Here is a 15,404-nt window from a genome sequence, read left to right as displayed (position 1 = left end):
CCTTTTGTATCACACTTGGATTTCTCTTGGGAAATTAAGAGCTAGTGGTATTTTGAACTCTATCCTAGTAACCTTTGGAGATGTACTGTACAAAGGAGGAGTTTTTCAAAGAACCTAATAGAGGTAATCTTTGCAAAATTAAGGAAAAGCTCAACGCTTTCCTCCCTGAGCAGTTTCTCCTGCAGTTGTGTTGCAGGAACCATTTTCTGGAATTTTAGCAAAAGGGAAGTCCTCACAAGGTAACTTATAATTAAGTTAGAGTCAGCCTTAAGTAAGTGAAATGTATCATGTAGAATTCGACAAAATACAGGTATTTCTTTGGGATAGATTAACTGCCTTTGTCTAAATGTTGCAAACAAACCAACAACCCAACCTTCCATGTGATTTCTGACAGCAGTACATAATTTCTGATTCAATAAGAAGACTCAGACCATGCCTTATAGCTTTGTAGTCAGTGAACATTTGGGACATGCGGGGGAGAAACATGCACAACTTTATTACCAAGTTCTTATCTATGCTAATAAAATAAATAAATAAATAAATAAAACAACTATCCTCCTTTGCAAAGACTGAAATATTTTTAAGTAACATATACAACCTTGTTTATTTAAAAACAAACAAACAAACAAACCATATCAGGTAAAAGACATCATTGCAGCCATTCTTTGTTTTGTCTGGATGGTAGAGCATGGGACTGACAGCCCACAGTCCCCTTCTTTCTCTTGCAGTAACTCATGTCACCTAGCTGTCTTTTTGCAGAAGCTGTGTATGTTCCATCCATTCCAGCCTAGTGTTAGAATCAAAATAAAGCTGCAAGCTCAGCATTGTTTTCACAACAGCAGGCAACTGCCTATAAAAAAACATGCCTCAAATCAGCAGGGAGTGGGAAAAACAGAGGTAAAAAACAACCAAACTATATGTTTCATAAAAAAAGAAATGTATAACAAACGTTCTTGTAATTGTACACAGCTTTAGATTATACCCACTGCCTTCCACACATCATATTAAGTTAAAGTATGTTAGCCAAAGCAAACCTTCTAGGCTAACATAATTGTTGCTTAAGAATATGCTCATTTTCAGTAGTTCAAGCAACAATTATTTTGAAATACGCAATGTGCACAGCATGTATCCTTTTACTGACTATTCTGAAGATGGAGTCTGAGATGCATTATCTGTTTCTGAGAGCATGGCCTGTCCCTGATCTGCTGACAGAGTCTTGTAGGAAGAGCAAAATACTGAGAGTCCCAGAAGACCTCAGAGATTTTCTTTATTTAAAAAAAAAAAAAAAAAAAAAAAAAGAGGAAAGAAAAAGAAAACTATAATATTATATTGTGAATGGTTGGTACATAGCAGTCCACACTAAATTTAACATCGTGGTAGCCTATTCCAGCAGGATTACTGAGAAATTCTTTAGCAGAACTGGTATGTTTCAGACATTCTAAAATAATAAATTTTAAAAGAATCTTCAATATGAAGGAATTGTTTCAACATGTAAGTAGTGCTGTTGCTATCCTATGTTGGAACCATGTAGAAGACAACTGTTTATGAGAGATCTACTGGGAGAAATATTATTAGACTTCGGGCAATATAGGAATTCTAGATTTTTCCCTTATGGATGCATGACAGACTTCAGCTGATGCCAAAGAAGATAAGCCAGTATAAACAGCCAGTGGTAGGATTCTCAGATTTCCCCCCAAAATACATTTGCATGTTTTTGGAATTTCTCTCATTACTGAACCTCTGTGATTGGCCTCCCAATTCTTTGCTTAGTCTACATTGTGCTTTTCAAAAAAAAAAAAAAACAAAAACAAATAAACATAAAACATACACACTGCTGACGTTAAAGCTTTAGTTTTACACTGAGTAACCTCTTCCATTTCCCTTCTCTTTTGAACACCTTCTTGATTCTTCATCACATTCAGTGGATGTTACAGGTACTCAGTTCTAAACATGGCCTAGCACATGTAGAAAGTAACCTACTTCTGATATTTTACCATAATTAAAAATCTGTAACTGCATTTTTAGATCTCTGATGTCTTGTACATATCTACATGCTTACTATGGAGTGGTTGGAGTGGTCTTCTCCTTAACTGGGATGGATGAATGATGTGAAAGCAAATTTAGATTTTGATGGGGTTATGGCCTTAACCTCAAGGGAAAGTAATTCATGTGCTGGGTTAAGAGTTGCATCAGGATGTTCCATCCTGTCAATCACAACATTTTTCTGTGTTCTGCTGCTCAATCTTGCACATTATGGAGCTCTACCCAGAAGTGTAAAATGTTTTGTGACTTAAAACAATATGCTTCATTTACCAAGAAGGTATAGTATCTTCCTTTTCTTGATTTTTTTTTTCTTTTTTTTTTCTGCATAGTATTTTCCTTTTCTTAAGGTTTTCCTTCCTCCCACATACTTCCTATGTGACTACGTTGTTTTCCTTCAAGTGAGGATTCAAACTTCAGGGAGATAATAGAAAGTAAGAAATAGTGTTGTCATTTCATGGTTTTCAGCTCTGTTCAGCTATATCCCCTGTTCTCCTCAAAATTATGACTTTCATGGAGGTTTATTAAGCAGTAGAGGCCCATGAAATACAACAGCCAAGAAGAGGAGCTCTCTTTGGAGTTGAAAAAAAAAATGTGAGAGTAAAAATATTTTTGTTAGTCATTTTTAGCATATATCACTCACGCGTGCACTGAGCAGGGATTTCCACCTGCACATTCAGTATAAAAGTACCCAGCAGCACCAGACAGTGTGAGTGGGGGCATGATGTGCCCCAGGGGAAGTGCAGGTCCTCTGTAAAGGGAATTGCTCTGAAAGTCCCCCAGTGGGATGCTGCCTCTTCGAACTGGCAGCATGCTTCTGGCATAATCTTGTTGTCAAGATTTAAGAGTAAAGTGTCTCATGGAATACGAGAAATGTATTTACCCCCCAAAGAAAACAGACCCTCTCCAAGCAATGTGAAATTCTACTACTATCCTCTGCAATGAGACAGAAGAAGGAGGATTTAATTTAATTTGAAGTTTCTGTAAATTGTCATGAGCAAAGACATTCTACCATGATAAAAACTTGACTCTTAGTACTGTCATTTCTGCAAGGCAGCAAATTCTGCCAACAGGTCTGTCAGTTGGCACTATGTGCCAAACAAACATGTTGTACATCTAGTCCTTAGCTAATTGCCTCCTGCACGTCTTTAAATACAAACCTTTCCATTAAGCTGAGTGGATTTAAATTGCCAGTTCTTGTGTGTACCGTTTGGATCCCACAGTAGAAAGTTCTGATGTAGATGCCTACATAATTGTTGCTTTCCATAACATATAATGAGTAGTAAGAACTAAGACTGAAAGAAAAATGTCTTCTGCAGTATTATTGGTATTCCTTGCTATATTCTTTACAAGCAACTCATACTTTATCAGGCAAGTTTTTGTTCCAGGTCTGTTGAAAGCAAAATGCTATTTTGACCAGAAAAGAGTGAGGAAGGGGGTGTTTCTTCGTTAGGATGAGGACATTCTGGTTTTTGAGACGTCTGGCTAAAATTCATTTTAAAACTGCAAATGTACCAGAACTATTACATTAAAACAACTGCATTGTTCAAAATAAGGACGAGATTAACAAATTCTTTATTGTTTGTCATTATAGTGTTGGGGAGGGGATTTTTGCTTCTTGGGGCTTTTTTGGCGGAAAGATGATGTACCTGCTGACCAGCAGCTCACAGTTTACTGGGGAATTAAATAACTTCAGTACTTAGGGGGACACTGCAAAATGTTCAAATTTTCATTTTGTAGGTAAAAAAGCAGAGCGTAAACTGGGGACTACATTGCGTTGGTTGGCTAACTTTATGGTTCACACCCAGCTAAAATTCTTTCAGCTTTCACCTCTTTGAATTGTTTAACTTCTCAGAATTAAAGCCCTTTGAATTGGGACCAATTCCCCTCCAAACTTTGACTCCTTTCATTGTCTGAGGTGAGTGCTTTCCTGAGCTGGCCAGTGGTCACGTAGCATCTCCCAGCTATGGCACCAGAAATGTATTCAGTGAGTTTGGAAATGATGTGTTTCTAGCAGGACAGCATTGATGACACTGGTTTGACATGAAGATGCGCGCAACCACCTCCTGTTCCTCTTGGACTTGACCTTTTGTTCAGCCTAACTAGTTCAATAGCGTGTTACTGTTATATCTCTAGTCTCTGTCAGGAATGTTGACTGCTTAGAGAAATAGATAGAGCATTGTAATGTCAATTTGCAAGCAATGATTTGATTAGATCTTACAAGATGGGCTGTGACATTACTATATCAAATTCATTCTTAAGCATGAATTCAGTACAGAATGTGAGATATCTATCAAAGATATTAACTTCTAAAGTTAACTTTTTTGTTTTTAAAGGATGAGTTGCAATTTTTTGTATTTAGGTAACAGTTTATTTTGTTTGTTTTTCAAATCTGTTCTATCATAGGAAAGAAAATGTAATGATATAGCAAAAGTATCCGGAGTTTTTACTAGCTTCTGTTGATATAATAAGTCAAACATTCTGATGGTTGAAGCTACATGTGCATGGAGAGCTTCTGACAGGATAGTATTTTCATGTTTAAATGTTAAATAAAGTTAGATTTGTTTAATTATAGTTCTATTTTCTCTTTTGGTGCTGTAAAATTTGTCAGAAGATTTGTTTTTTGTCCATAGTGTCATGAGAAACAGAAAATACAGACTTGTTTTTAAGAGAAACAGAAACTCTATGCCAGATGGTCATTCCAATGTTTTTATTTTTCTGTTGGCTTAAAGTGGTTATGAGGTTAATAAAATGACATCACTTTTTCTCCAATGAATATTAGAGTGCAAACTCAGAAAAGAGGAGTGGAAAAAAACGGCAATACAGCTGAATATTTCAAATTGCAGTTAGTGTTTCAGTAGCAAGATGTAATAGCTTGGGCGTTGATAACCATTCTGTCTTGTGCCTTGATTTTTTTTACTGTCTTTTACAAATGCAGTGTAGACAAGATGCATTACTTAATCAAGGATGACATTATTATTTACTTGCACTTTTGGATATTGCACAATATGATAGGTGGTATTCAAATATGCATGCCTGCATGGGACCCTGTGCCAAGAGATTTGGAAGCTGTAAGACATCTTGCAGAATTTCCCTGCCCAGAACTCACTGGAGGTTTCAGACCTCTAGACTTCTCTAGATGGTAGTTTGACTCTAAACTGGTGTAAACCAAAAGCTTAAGCGTAGGCTTCAGGGCTGCCGAAGCAAGCAGATTGATGCAGAGCAGAGAGGAAATAGAAAAGCTTTTGGATTAATTGCTCTTGCTCTGCAAAAGTGATTCATAGTTCAGCTGTAGTGGGAGCTTTATTTCTGCATTGAATAGATTAAGATCAGTAGCATTCCTTGTTATTATTATTTATATTGCTTTAGTCTACATGTAATTTATAATTATGTAGCTCAACTCAGCTCAATAAATTGTCCTTCTGGTGGCCTACAATGTTGGTCGATAAATCTTTTTAGAAGAGATATTTAACAGCATTTGGAAAGAGGATCCATGACATTAGCTGTCTGTAATTAGAGATATTATTCAAAGGGAGAAAAAAAAAAAACACATAGTCAATTCATAACATAAAGCTACATATGGAATGAATTGCCTTGGTGGGAGTCTTGCATAGTGCCACGTTGATAGCAAAGGTCATCCCCTGGAATTTGGTACTTTTTTGATGAGATTGCAGTTTGGACACTGATACCAATTGTGTCTTACACAGCTAAAGGATCAAATATAATTTGTTGATAACTTCTGAAGAGAAAACAGTCTTTCAGCATATACCCGCTTAAGCCTCCAAATTATTTACAGTAAGTTCTTACTGCACCATCTGTTTGCTAGGCTTATTCCATTTAAACTGGGAGTCAATTGTAGAACATGTAAGCTTATTTGGATTCTGCCTGTATACATGGGATATTTTTAACTTTCAAAGTATTTGTTCTACATAAAATTCATGGTCTCACTTAAATGCTGTAATATACAAGCCCCAGAATAGTGTTTCTGCCTCCTATGCCTCAGTTCATTTCTTTTACTTGTTCAATGTCTTTAGTGTTCATGATACCATAAGTTGTTTTTAACAAAAAATCTTTTTTTTTTTTTTTCTATGCATTTTTTTTAAAACAGAAACCCAAGTTCTTGGAAAGAACTCAGGGCTACAGCAATATGGGTAAATCAGTGGCCTGAGTTTGTGGAAATGACAAGCAGTTTGGAGTGTATCTGGGTTTGTGCATCACGCTTGGTATTCTATAGTGGAGGACTTCGTTGCTTACATGTTCTGTGTTCCTGGGGAGGTCAGCTATGGACTGCTTCCCAAGCTTTATGTGCCACAATTAAGACAGTCCATCTAGTTTTGTTCAGAATGTATGTATCCTTAGGTATTTTTATATGTATATTTTTATATATAATTATTTGTAATTATATAAAATACTTTATAAAATATTGTATCATTTATATCATATACTTCTAGTCACACTAGCTTTCTGTGGGTAGAATGTTCTTATCAGACCACTTTGCAAACAAAAAAAAATACAGGTAGGAATTGTTTTAACATTAAATCCTTTTAGAGTTTCTACTGACACAATGTATTAATCTGCTGAAAGAAAACTTTAAAGTTTTTCAAGCTCTGGCTGACAGGGGGTTAAAATATCTTAAGTGGGGTTACCATATCACATGGGAGTTAAGAATATCTTTTTGTATTCTTGTCACAGAAATGTGTTTGTGTTTGGTCTGAAAAATTGCAAAGTATTGCCACTGTGGCTCTCATTTAAAAAGCAAAAACCTCCCTTCCTCATCTTCTGAAAGAGCAAATATTTTATATGCAGATAAGAGTCATGTGAGAACTCTAAAATTAGCATTTAATAAAGAAGTGGCTTTCTTAAGTGAATAAATGTCCACACCAATAAAACTTAAAAAGCCTAGTGGGGAGAGGAGGCTCAGCATGCTAAGTCAATGGGAACTGTTAAGTTAATGTTCTATGTACAAAGACAAAACACTTGATATAAAAGATGGATAATTGTGCTCTGGGATGCAAAGCTTCTGCTGTGTACTCCCCCTAAGGCCTTGCTTTGCAGTTTTGTTCATTATGACACCCATGCTTTTGGATAAAAAGATTTGTTAGGTGCATTTTTCCCACTCGGCTTGTTACAGTCTAGGTTAGAAAATCAGGTTTTCTTTTTAAGATTATTTCTTAGCTAATAACTGGATTTGGTCCCTACTATGGGTTCAGAGCAGGACTGCATTTTTTACCTTTGGGTTTTGTCTGTTCTCACTAATTACGTTATAGTCTTCAAGGAAATAAGTGTTGACTTATTCTTACAGTCCAGGTGAAATGAACACCAAAGCACACAGCATCTTGTTGTTAGACCTTTTCTCATAGGACCTGCTTATTGTTGTGGTTGCTATCTCAAGGGCAATATGCAATCTGTCAAATCTCTTATCTGCAAACCAGCTTGATAGTGCCAGCACTACAACTCTCTGGCTTTGAGCGAGATTACATTAGTCTGTCCCCTTAGTTTTCCTCATTTTTTTTTGGAGGATATACTTGATCATTTCCTACGAACTGTCAAGGAGAAAGCGGAGAAATAACACAACTAAAAATTAATGAAAACTTTACAGTGGGCGATATCCAAAATTAACAGCGGGGCTGCCATGTCGCATTCTCTCCGTGTCTCCACCTTAACGAGTTGCATATTTCCCCTTCCCCTGGCGCGCACACTTCCTTGGATCACAGACATTCTGGGCACATCGCACAGGCACGCCGAGCTGCTTTTCCCACAGTCTGGGTTGTCTGGGCACAAGTCAGCCCCGCTCTGGAAAGCGGATGCTCGTATTAGCACAGTACTACCCCTAGCTGTAAGCCTAGCCTCGTCATTTGTATTGTGTCCCATAGAATGTGCTAAAGGATTTCTTGCCCAGCAAAAATAAACTTTGATAAGGCTTTATGTGCCTGTGCAAACATGTTGGTAAGGCTGCTGCCTTCAAATCTACACGGTGAAATTGAACCTGCAGTGCTTTAGAGAGCTTGCAGAACCCTGCTTTGTTCTTGGCCATGTTTTCAATGGAAGAGGGTTGTGTCATTGCTCCAGACCATGGCTCTTCAACTAAGTTACCTTTTGTTACCCTGAAATTTCTGTAGGGTCCTTCTCGATCTAAGGCAGTACCTCCCTGGGAGCCCACCCGTTTCACCCCATGGCACTGTCTTCAGGTACAGGAATGTTAAAGTCAGTGCGATAGAGGCCTGCAAAAGTGGATTTATGCTGAAAACTGCTAGCCATCATGTTCCTAGCTCAGAGGAGCAAGAAGGCTGATACAAGTCATGATAGTGTAACAAGACTGTTGCCTTCTTTGCCATCACCTTCCCCAAAAAATGCAAAAGAAAATATTTTCCCTCTTCCTAGAAATGACCTGCATTTGCCTAGTATGAGGCTTCTTCAGCGTTGTTTGCTCTGTGGTTATTCTTTCATACATTTTTGTGTAAGAATGTTTTGTTCATAAAATGTGGTAGGCACAGGAGGAAAAATGCCATGTCTCTCTGGATGCGTTTCCCCTATCCCACACTGTTTGCCTCTGTGAGTCTTTAAAACAACCAGAAATATGGTTTTGTGAGTGTTCTCGTGCTCTGAAGTAGTCGTGCTGCCTGCAGGAACAAGGGGCACTGTGAATATGTGCGACTTGTACGATCTGTTCTAATGGAGTCCGACAGCCCATTTGCGCAGCTGTGTCTAATAAGGCATGAATACAGTTGACTGTATTTACATCCTCACATGCTGTCTGGAGTGCAGAAATACTGCCCATTCACACAGGCAATTCAGTATAGAAATTTAACTTGGACTATTGATGGGAAGTATTTCATAATTTCATAGCAGGTTAAAACATATGGTTGTAGTTACAATAAATAAATGGCTTAGCCCATAAATCATTGCCATTCTGCTGAACTGTCTGGTCGATGTAGGTTTATCCCTCAGGAGAGTAAAATGTAGGTAACAGATAAGTAGTCTGGGCCTCAGCCTGGGGAAGAGAAAACTTTCAAAATCTTCAATTTTGAAGCTCAGGGATGTATGTAAGAGAAGAGGAATAGATAATGTGCCAGAGATGAGAAACTCACCAAATATTCTTTTTCAGTTTTCAATAGGAACAGAATGTGATTAAAATAAAGGTTCCCCAAGAGATGCTGGTGTGGGTCCTCAACTGCTTGTTTACTCAGAAAAACTTTGAAAAGGGCTGTGCTATGCTTGGTGAGCAGACTCCCACTGGTCTGATTTGTATTACTTCTTCCATTTTGAAACTACCTCTTAAAAATTGTTCATTTGTGATGCATCTGTTTTAACAGGTATGGTTATGAGAAAATTCTGAAAGTCTCTACTTGCAGAATAATAATTATTAGGAAACAAAAAATCTAAAACTCTTGGTATCATGAAGCACTACCCAAAGATCAATCTCTTTAATTAATAATACCCTTAGCTGGGTGAATTACCCTACCTCCCCTACGTGTAGGTTTTTGCCCAGTCTGTGATGGATATTCTGTCCAGGTTATTTCATTTTTGGAATTACCCAAAGAAATACTCAGGGAGCCAGTACACAATACTCAAGCACCCTGTATTCCACGGTAGCTCTAGAGAGCTGTAGAACAACCCAGGTAGCACCTTCCCTCAGTCTTCTTATCTGCCATTTCTCCAAGCTTGCCTTGGTGAGAGGTTGTATTTTATGAGAACTGTTTAGAAAATTGATGCTTCTCCACTGTTCCTGGGGAAAATAAATAAGTAAAATAAAAGGCTGCTTGAGAATCTGCCTACTGCAGGAGGGAAATAGTCTTCTGCATCTTTTCACTGCATCTACAGAGTACCATCTTGTTTGTTGCAGGGAAGAGGTTGAATGTACTGAAAGCACATGTGCCAACAATTAATTGCTAGGGGGCTGAATGCGTTTGTTGGCAACCACTGTGTACATAGGGAAGCCCCCATGCATTTCAGGGGCCATGACAGCCCGAAAGTACACGAGCAGGATGCAGAATTTCAATGTTTTGCTGCAGGTTCTGATTCTATGTAAGGTTTGCAGGCTACTCTGATGAAACTTTCCTCTCTGAGTTCAGCCTGTGCAAGGCTATCAGTTTGAACTCCCAATGTTGTTAGCATCTGCAAATGGTTTGGTTACCTCTGTGAAATTAAATGTTTCCTAGCATATCGCCGTGTGCATTTGTGTTTTATCCGTGGCCTGAGCAAGGTCTCTTAGAAGTGATCACCACTGGAAAATGAATTTTTTCTTTAGTATCTGATATGTGGACTTAGAGGAGTAAAGATAGGCGTGGAGCAGTGTGCCCTTTCTCATGCTGTTTCCATTCTGGAAGGCAAAGAGGAGACAGCTCTGAGATAGGGTAAAGCAGCCTTGCTGGGATCTAGTTATCTTTTTCCTGCGTGTGCTGTTCAGAGGAATTTTATTTTCATAAAATACGTAGAGGCAGAGGATACCTTTAAATCTTTTAACTCTTGAATGTTTTCAGTAAGTAGTGGCACAGGAACTCAATTTCCCATACAAAAATACAAAAGCTAGGCTGCCGTCTCACACAGGGAGTAACATATTTCACCCAGATGGGCTCTCAGATGACAATGGAAACAGCAACTCGTGGATGACCAGGTGACCTGTTTTTCTGTCCTGAAGAACTAAAAATAATTTACATATTTTTGTTTTTAAAACATTTGCATGTCATCTTGGTGTGATTACTGGCACACGCTGTATTGATTAAACTTTATTGTCGCATTATTCCCTTGCATTCAAGGGCCACATGTGCTTCACATCTGGTGAACATTCAGCGGCCTTTTGAAAAACATCCCCACGTTTTTATTCTTGGAAATGCTTATGACAAATATCACGCTCCTGCATCTGCTTCTGCTATTGGTTGCAAACAGGATGCACTAGTCTGGGCCTACCGTCCAACTACAAAACCACCAAAGATAACATGAGACGTTTCCTATTAACCAAAGTGATTAACAGCCTGATTATTGGTGCTTGTTTGTTTCTTGCACCAGAATGACCACATGTCTCTGTTCTGTCGAAATCGCAGTGCATTGTACTGCACATATTTCTCTTCATGGCCACTTTCATTAGACTAGGCAATGTGGGAAGAAAACTTCTCTGGGTTTTAGGCATGAATAGGAACCCTCTTTCTTCTATTTATTTATGCTAAAATATAATTTTGCCTTTGAGGGAAGTACGCCTTAAAAATCGCCACATGGTATTTGATTTCCTAAGTCACAAATTACTTAAAACTCTTTGGAAAAAGTTGTCTGTTTTCCTACAGATCCTCAGTACTGTTCTGTTTCGCTACATTGCTCAGTGCGTTTTATAACGCGACCACATGACTGTTTAGCACACTTCATCACGATGACGTTGCATTTAGCATGAACCTCTCATGGTGTGAAATACACCGATTCCGAGCACCATCTGTTTGGAGTATACAGCGCCCCGTACCAAATCAGATGCATGCAAAGGAGATTGCAGTCTCCTTTTCACACATTATTTATTATGTAGGGCAAAGTTAAAAATTGTGATTAGCATCTTCTTACATTTCACCCTTAGGTGCATATAAAGTAAAATCTCATTTGGAGGTACCTAAAGCCAACCTCAAACCTGAAACATGTTTAGTTGGGCTTAGAATGAAGGAGAAAATATTCTCCTGACTCAATAATGAACTTCATTTCTCTTTTGGGACTTGACTTCTGACATAGAGAGAAGGCCAAAATAAAAACCAGAGTAAGCGAGGGCCCCGACTTAAACCTGCTTTTAATTAAGCCTTGTAGAGAAGCTTTTCTGCTAAAACTCTCAGGTTGAAGAGTTCATGCAAAAAAACCTCCCTGTGGCTTATGTACAGCCAAAGTGGGGACATTCAAACACACATTTTTGAACAGTTTAAACCAGAAAAAATGTGAGTAAGAAAGTCCATACCATTTGCTTAATGCAATTTTTAGAAGGCCGCTCCTTTTCTAGTAATCTTTTTTTTTTTTTCATACTACTGTGTGTTTCAGTTTAAAGTTTAATGCCAATACAAGATGTTTTGATATTAACAACCATGAAAACCAAACTGCTTTCGTTTCCTTTTTTCCTAATTGCACATAAATCTGACCTAGTTCAGCTGGACACAGAGTATGCTAGAAATGTAATACACATTTCAAATCAGACCCCTTGTGCCAAGGCAAAGGTCAAAGTAATTTTCTTGTTTGTTTGTTTTTAAAGGGATTAAATAAATGTAGTTTTACCACAAGGAAAGCGATAGTGCCCATTGCTCGAGTATGGCTTTTAAGTCCACATTTCAATGGAGTGGACAACCCTGTATGGAGCAGCGGAGGAGTTATTTCAGAAGTAAAGTTCGCATGGTTTCTGGGCAGACTGATGTTCATTGTGCAAGACTTCTACTAGACTGCTTACACTATCAAACCCAGACAAGAGCTCATAGCACACTAAAATAAAGCTGTGGCTTCAGTGACAGGCTGTAAACAAAAAGGGGCGGGATACGGCTAATGGCAGCACTATAGCGCTAAAGAAAAATAAATAATTCCCTTTTACTTGTAGCTGGCAAGAGCCCAAATCCTGAAACATCATCAATCATCCTTGATGACTAGATGAGATCATAAACCAAATGAGGAAAAATAAACTTGAATTTAACTTAAATTGTGATTGGCACGGTAGAAATAACCCCCCCTCAAAAAAAAAAAAAAAGTTTTCTTCTTCCAAAACATTTCTAATTGCCACCCTTCCCAACTATTCCCCACCCATTGCTGAACTTCCAAGCGTCCTTTGCTGTTGGAAGATGTCATCCTTTATCCTTCCATGTCTGTTTCAGAATGTGCTTTTAGTTGTTTTTTTTTTGAGAAGCAAACTGCTTTTGCATCTCTTCCAAAAAAAATTTTAAGTGTAGTCTTCATATTATATATACTGAACATCACATTATTCATAATCTCATAATTCAGAAGTCTACCAGCTGAATAATGTAGCAGGCATGAAAGGCTGAGAAGCTAAGGACATTACACAGACCAGGAGAGCCATTTCAACAAAAATCTGTTGGGGAAAAACTTCCTGAGAAATATAAGTAAAGTTTCCTTTTCAGTTCTTCACACATCTACAAGTTATTATGAACAAAATACATACTTTATGCAATAATTATGTACTGTCAGGAAAATGGACTTGATATTTTAATTTTTACAGCTGTTTATATTTTGCGCTGTGATCTTTCACAAAGTTTCTTTATAATATCCCTTGAGAGAGAGATTTGTTCTTCATGAGCTGATAGCTTCAAATTTAATAGTTAAGTTCTGGATGGTTGGAGATCTGGTAGAAATAACACTAAAATTCCTCCAACAGTATGAAATCCCAATGTTGTGAGGTCAGTTTTGAAGCTGGCAAACTACATGTATTTTATTTAAAAGATAAAGCAGCATGTCATGAACGTTGCAGTCACACAGTGATCATTACCTATTATTTGAGAAGCATAAGACCCTTGGTTGGGAGAATTGGTTTGAAACTTTTTTTTTTTTTTCAAAAAGCAATAAGCAAGGAAATTTTGTACTTCTAGATTCTTGGTTTAAATTCAGTGCTTGAATAAGAGGCGTTGTTACATCCTAGCTGTTCAGTGGCACATACGAAGTAAGTTGAGAATGTCAGTCTGGTTCTTAGGGGTCTAGTTGATACCAAATTGGCAGAGACTGAGTAGGAAAGGAGCTTGGGCTATTCCCTAACCTCTTGAGCTTTTGCATACTTACTTTATCAGTTGTGTAGATAAGGGCTTTTGCTTCACTGTATTGTCAGTCTGGCCTTTTCTCTAAGATGAAAATAATGAATATAATTACATAGCTGTGGGCCTGGGTTCAGCCATCCACTATAATATTGGATGTTTATAGTGAAGCTTTGCTGAAAATCAGCTGAGCATTGGGAACAAACTACATGAGTGATGTTTTAGATAGATAGCATGATAGTTTTTATTCTTTAATTAAAAAAAAAAAAAGGTATTAATGCTGACTTAGAATTGCTATGGTTATTTAGCGTTGAAATGAGGCACTGCTCATGCTGATTCTATTGATTTATTTGTTTACATAATACAGTTTTGGGAAAAAAGCTATTAAAAGCTATTACAGAAAGCTATGACAATGCCCCATTATTTTATGTGGAAAGAAGTTTGTGAGCTGAGAACTTGCGATTTGGGAGGAACATCTTTAGAGAGCTTACTGCTGGTTGCAGTATAGGAGGGATGCAGCCGAAATGGTATTTTAAATTTTTTCAAGTGTACGCATTGATTTTTCTTCCCGTATTGGTAGGAGGCTCAGCACGTGGATAGGTGTTTATCCTTTTATATGTGATCATGTCTATGTAATCATTCTTTCCAGAAAGTGGGGACTTAGGTACAGAGGATTTTGAGACACCTAGTGTAGGTTTTGTAGATGTGGGGGTTTTGATGGTAGTTTGTGAGAGCCTTGACAGTGGTCAACACACAAGTGTTTGGATGTGGCAATTGCAAGCTTTGTGGCAGTCCCTTGCTGTTTTCAGGAGAGGAAACACTGCTGCCATGCACTAGGATCATAGGGCTCTTTTAGGGCCACAGTGTTCCTCTAAAGGACAGATAGCAGAAGATGAGGTGTAATGTGTTGTCCTAGGATATGTTTCGATTCTATTTGCCTAAAGTAACCCCATAAATTTCTCAAGTGGTTAGAAATCACGAGTTAAAAACTTTGTCTTCTTATTTCATGGTATTTTTCAATGAGATTGGTAGCCAAATTGTGTCCAAAGTTAAGAATGAGAACTAGCCAAGTAATTCTTTAGGACCAGTTCTTGATTAGTTTTCAGTTAGTTCAGTATTTGCAAGCCTGAACTGAAAAAGCAGGTATAAAATAAAAAAGCTGTACAGTTTCAGAGGAAAGCTGTTCAATGCCTGCAGATTCCACCAGGAGCTAGATCTCAGGATACAGGAAAAGTTTGGATATCCCAATAGTCCCAAAAAGTTCCCAAGTGAAGTGACTCCTGTCATTGTTCTGGCTTTGCTGTCATCAAAGTTGCCTTTGCTTTCTGGATTCCATATTCAGAGTTGAGGCTTCAAAGCGTATTTTGAATATCATGGCCGTCCCTGCACTCTTTGCAGAGAATGGCATGAAATTCAGCTTTTACCACACTTTTCCTGGTGTTTTCATTATTATTGGTTGTTTGGTTGTTCAGTTACCTGATAGTTTACTCTCAGGTTGAACATTTTGCACTTACTGTGAATTTGTTGCTGGACTGTACAATTTGAGATGAGGATTTGCCTTTCTTACCAGGATTTTGATAGCTCCACACCAGAAGTTAGTGGATCTGTGTATTTGGGAAGATTTGGCAGCCCATGGTATGTTCTGGAAGACAAGGTAAA

At 38.0% G+C, this 15,404-nt stretch overlaps 1 protein-coding gene across 1 annotated transcript in view; it reads left to right on the top strand.

Moving 5' to 3' along the window:
- SCFD2 (sec1 family domain containing 2) overlaps window positions 1-15,404 on the top strand; it is a 189,555-nt gene that overhangs the window by 54,032 nt on the left and 120,119 nt on the right. The window lies entirely within an intron of this gene.

Source organism: Aythya ferina, assembly GCF_964211825.1.
Source record: "Aythya ferina genome assembly, chromosome: 4".
NCBI classification, from domain to species: Eukaryota; Metazoa; Chordata; class Aves; order Anseriformes; family Anatidae; genus Aythya; species Aythya ferina.
This window is presented reverse-complemented; position numbering and strand designations above follow the sequence as displayed.